The following is a 5,909-nucleotide window of genomic DNA, read 5'->3' on the forward strand; positions in this document are numbered from 1 at the left end:
TATATATATATATATATATATATATATATATATTTTCTTTTTTAAAGGTTTCACTTATTTTTGGGAGAGTGCATGCTTGTGAGTGGGGGAGGAGCAGAGAGAGAGGAAAGAAAGAAGGAGAGAGAGAAAGAGAGAGGGAATTCTAAGTAGGCTTCACACTGTCAGCAGAGAGCCTGACATGGGGTGCAATCCCATGAACTGTGATATCATGACCTCAGCCAAAACCAAGAGTTGGACAATCAACTGCATAACCTAGGAGCCCTTCAACAATTATATTTAATTTACACTTATAATTGCCCTGATTTTCTTCTTCTTATATATATTTATACATGTATACCTAAATGCTACTCAATGTTATATTAATAAGTACTCGTATTGTAGCACAAGGTAACATTCAATTTCACTGGGGTATAACGTTAGGCTGCAGTATGGTTTTTTACATTCCATTAGTGGGAATCTTTGTATACACTGTCAATTCTTTTCAGTCAATGCAGAGTTGGGTCATTTCTAGTTTTTTTTATTTGTATAAATATAGTGCTGTAAATTTTCATCTTTCAATTTTGGTGCCCATGTACAACTATTACCCTTGGGTTTTCACAAAGGCATAAATTGCTAAGCACAGGAATAAGTATAGACTTTACAGGAAAATGACAAATTGTTTTCCAAAGTCATTATACCACAGTACACTCCTGCTCATATTAATATGAGAACTTGATTTATATTAGCTGGAAAATCTTTCCTCATTATTTTATCACCAAAAGATCTCACATTCAGGTCTTTAGTCCACTTTGAGTTTATTTTTGTGAATGGTGTGAGAAAGTGGCACGGTTTCATTATATTACATGTATCTGGCCAGCTTTCCGAGCATTGTTTGTTGAAGAGACAGTCTTTTCCCCCATCACATATTCTTTTTAGTTTTGTCAAATATTGACCATATGATTGTGGGTTTATTTCAGGGTTTCTATTCTGTTCTATTGATCTGTGTGGATATTTTTCTTGTCATGCCATGCTGTCTTGATTACTATAGCTTTGTAGTATATCTTGATGTCTGGGCTTGTCATACCTCCAGTGTTGTTTTTCTTTTTGAAGATTGCTTTGGCTATTCAAAGGCCTTTTGGGGTTCCCTACAAATGTTAGGATTGTTGGCATATAATTTTTCACAATATCCTCTTATCCTTTGTATTTATGTGGTATTGACTGTTATAACTTATCTTTGATTTCTGATTTCTCTGCTTCTCTCTGGATAATTTTTTTAAAGAACTAGCCTCTGATTTAATTGATCTATTCTATTGTGTTTTTTAAAGTTTTGTTTTGTTTTGTTTTTCTATTTTATTTATTTCTACTCCTTGTTATTTCCTTCCTTCTACTGGTTTAGGGTTTTATTTGTCCTTTTTTCCTAGCTCCTTCGGGTGTAATGTTGGGTTGTTTATTTGAGACTTTTCTTATTTCTTGAGGCAGACCTGTATTGCCACACACTTCTCTCTTAGAATAGATTTTGCTGCATGCCAAAGATTTGGGGCCATTATGTTTTCATTTTTGTTTGCATTCATGTACTTTTTGATGTCCCCTTTGATTTCTTGGTTGATCCACATATTGTTTAGTTGCATGAGTGACATGGAGTCACTCTGTATTTGTGCTCTTTCCAGATTTTTTCTTGTTATTGATTTCTAGCTTCACAGTGTTATGGTCAGAATATACAGATGCACGTTATGACCTCATTTTTTTAAGTATGGGGTTTGTGGCCCAATGTGTGATCTATTCTGGAGAATGTTCCATGTGCACTTGAAAAGTATGTGTATTTTGCTGTTTTAGGATGGAATGTTCTGAATATATCTGGTATATCCATCTGGCCCAATATGTCATGCTAAACCATTATTCCTTGTTGATTTTCTGTTTGGATGATCTATACACTGATATAAGTGGGACATTACAATCCCCTCCTGTCTTTCTGTTTTATTTATTTCCACTGTCTTTCCTTAGTGATTACTTCCTTCGTGTTTTATATTAGCTGCTTTGTGAATTTGGGTGCTTCCGTGTTAGGTGTATAAATATTTACAGCTGTTGTATCTTCTTGCTGGGCTGTTTGTTCTCTTTATGATTATAAAGCATCTTTCTCTGTCTCTTGTTACAGTCTTTGCTTTAAAGGATATTTTGTCCAATATAAGTATTTCTACCCTGGCTTTCTTTTCATTTCCATTTGCATGGTAAATATTCCTCATCTCTTCACTTTTAACCTGCATGTGTCTTTAGGTCTGAAATGAGTCTCTTGTAGGCCACATTATGGATAGATCTTGCTTTTTTTATCCATTCATACACACTGGGTATTCTAATTGGAGCATTTAGTCCATTTACATGCAAATTATTGATAGGTGTGTACTTAATGCCATTTTGTTACTTTTTTCATGGACTGTTTTTAGTTCCTCTCACTTCTTTTCTTCTCTTGTTCTTTTCTCTCATGGTTTGCTGGCTTTCTTTAATGATGTGCTTGGATTCCTTCCTCTTTATTTTTTACATATCTATTACTGGTTTTTGATTTTTGGTTACCATTAGGTTTATACATAACATCTTGTACTTATGGCAATCTATATTTAGTTGATGATCGCTTAAGTTTGACTCCATTCTAAAAATAATAAATTGTACTCCTCTCCCCCAACAATGTTTTAGGTATAGATTGTCATAATTTACATTCTTTTACTTTGTAAATTTCTCAACTGATTTTTATGGATATGCTTCATTTTACTACTCTTGTACTTACTATTTTGTTTTGTTTTGTTTTGGTCTTACTTATGGTCTTTTCTTCTTACCCAGAGTTCCCTTTAGCATTTCTTATAGGGCTGGTTTTGTGGTCATGAATTTCTTTAACTTTTGCCTGGGAAACTCTATGTTTCCTTCTATTTAGATTGATAGTCTTGGAAAGGATATTCTTGGTTGCAGGGTTTTTTCTTTCAGTACTTTGACTATATCATGCCGTTCCCTTTTGACCTGAAAAATTAACTGATAAACTTATGGGGTTTCCCTTGTGTGTAACTATTTTTTTTTACTCTTGCTGATTTTAAATTTTCTATCACTTCTCTTTGCCATTTTAATTGCTATGTTTCTTGGTGCAGACCTACTTGAGTTGATTTGTTAGGAGCTGTCTGAGCCTCTTGGATATGGGTTTTTATTTCCTTCCTCAAATTCAGAAAGTTTTCATCTATTATTTCCTCAAATAATTTTGGCACCTATTTTTTTTTTTCCCTCTTCTTCTGAGAGCCCTATAATGTGACAGTTATGCTGGATAGTTTCACTAAGGTCCCTAAGTCTATTTTCCTTTTTATTATATTTGTTCTTCTCTTACTCAGCTTGATTGCTTTATATTACTCTGTTCCAGGTTCCTGATCCATTCTACTTCCTCTAGTCTATGATGTATTCCCTCTGGTGTGTTTTTAATTTGAATTATTGAATTTGAATATTTTGTCTCCAATTGGTTATTTTTTTATATTTTCAATCTCTCGTTGAGGGTCTTACTGAAGTTCTTCACTCTTTTCTCAAGTCCGGTGAGTACTTTTATGACCATTACTTTGCATTTTCCATCAGGCATGTTACTTATATTTGTTTCATTTAGTTCTCTTGCTGTGATTTTGTGCTGTTGATTTGGGGCCTATTCCTCTATTTCCTCATTTCTTCCAAGTCTGTCTGTCTGTTTGTGTGTGTTAGGAAAGTCTGTTATAGCCCCTGCTTTTGACAGTAGTAGTCTTATAAAAACAAGGTCCTACAGTACTTTACAGTGCAATGTTGCTTGTTCATGTAAACCTTGGTTTCAAGGATGTCTCCTCTGTGTGTTATGTGGGCCTTACTGTTGTGGTTGAGTCATGTGTCCTTTCAGTTCAGTCACCTTCAGTGGCTCTTTTTGCCTGTTGTGGGCAAGGTTTGGTTCCCACGTTGTTAGTGGGCCAATGTGAGGACACCCTGGGCTTGAGCTGAGTTAGACCAGGTGTTTTCCAGAAAGCAGTAGCTTTCTTTAGTGGGCGGGGCTTATAGTCAGACCAGATGTCTGCCCTCAGCTCAGGGTTGAGGCTGCAGTCAGACTGTTATATGTGGCTGTCCTTTCCTCTCCCCCAGCCATTAGTCACTTTGGAATGTTGTCAGCTCCTTTTGAGGCTGCTTACACACTGCTTGTGGCATTGCTTGGCATATTGGAGGGAGAAGGTCCACAGGATATTCCATGGCCAGAGGACACAATGGTAGTAATGTTTGCTCTGGTCTGTTGTGGGAGGGGACCTGGAGCTTCTTTAAAAACTCTTGCCTTATTGCTAGATGTGGAGAGTTGGTAGGAGAGTGTCTAGGGCAGGATGTGCTGTTAACTAGTTAGGTGGAGAGTGTTGGCACTGTGCTGGTTCCCACAAGTGTCCATATGTCTAGGCTGGGGAGTGAGGGAGGGAAATGGTGGCCACCAGCTTCTTTGTTTCTGGAGAAGTCTCCTGAAGGTTTCTACCTCTCCTGCACACACTCTGAGGATAGTAAACAAATTTCTCTCTTGTATACTGCAGGCATTTTTCAAACTGCTGCTTCTATGCTATATCTCAGCAGAGCTGATCATCGTGCAATGTCTTTCAGGGACTCTGTTTTCTTTTGTCCGAGGGCTGTCCCAGAGCCAAGATTCCTGATTTTTAAAGTTCCAGGTGTTAAGCCCCACAGACTCGGAAGAACTCCCAAAGGTAGTTCAAAGTCAAATGTTATGGAGATTCACCTTCTTCATGTGAGTTCCCCATTCATTGGGTGTTTGCACGTGAGGGTGTGTTTCTCTCCCTTCTCTGTGCCCAAGTCATCAATCCCATGGATCCATATAGTTCCTCGCCATGTCTCCACCCTTCCTACCCTTTCTGATGTGGCTTCTTCTCTATATTAATTGTACAGAGACTGCTATGTCAGTCTTTGGGTCATTTTCTTGGTTATTTACACTGATGTTGATATTATCTAGTTGTATCCGTGGGACGAGCTGTGCCTAGGATCTTCCTACTCTGCCATTGTCCCTGGGACTTCTATAGTTAATTGTTTTTTATCAATGATATTTCCTTTATCTCTTTGAGGATAAAAATACATTCATCATATAGCTCTTTTAAGATTGTCTTATTTATTAAATAAATTGTATACATATTTAATTAATCAAATTTTTATTTCCAGTTATCTTACTGTTAAGTGCATCAGTTTTTTGGATTGTATTTTATAGACTCATCTTAAATGTGTATTTTTCACCTTCTAGATTATACTTTGTAATGCTACAGTTTTATTATCCTCTTCATATGTTTCTCTAGGTATTCTCTGACTGAATTAAATTATATTTTTGCATTTATGCTACCCATCTCTGGTGATTTTTGTTGCAAAGGTTTACCTCAAATTCTAGCTTGTAAACTTTATTTACTTCACTTAATGCCTTTCCATGTGTGATGGTCAATTTTAAGTGTCAGCTTGGCTAGGTTATGGTATGCAGTTGTTTGGCCAAACACCAGTCTAGGTATTCTGTAGATGTGATTAATATTTAAAACCATAGACTTTGAGTAAAGCATATTATCCCTATAACTTGGCTGGGCCTCATCACAGGCCTTAGAGGAAAGACTGAGGTCCCCAAGGAAGAGGAAATGCTTTCTGCAGACTGTCTTCAGACTTGAATTTCAACCTCAGTTCTTCAGCCTGCTTTACAGATTTCAGACATGCCATCCTTCCTAACTGCATGAACCAGTCCCTTCAAGCCTCTTTCTCTTTTTTCTCCACCCCATATATGAGATATGTATATCTTTTTATCTCCGATTTGCTCTGATTCTCTAAGGCATCATGGCTGACATCACATTCAGAGGCTTATATTAATTATGGCCTCATGGGGTGGTCATTTGTATTGTTTTGTTTTTCACAGTAAATTATTTTCAGTTTTC

This window comes from Suricata suricatta, chromosome 1 (assembly GCF_006229205.1).
Source record: "Suricata suricatta isolate VVHF042 chromosome 1, meerkat_22Aug2017_6uvM2_HiC, whole genome shotgun sequence".
In the NCBI taxonomy this organism is placed as follows: Eukaryota; Metazoa; Chordata; class Mammalia; order Carnivora; family Herpestidae; genus Suricata; species Suricata suricatta.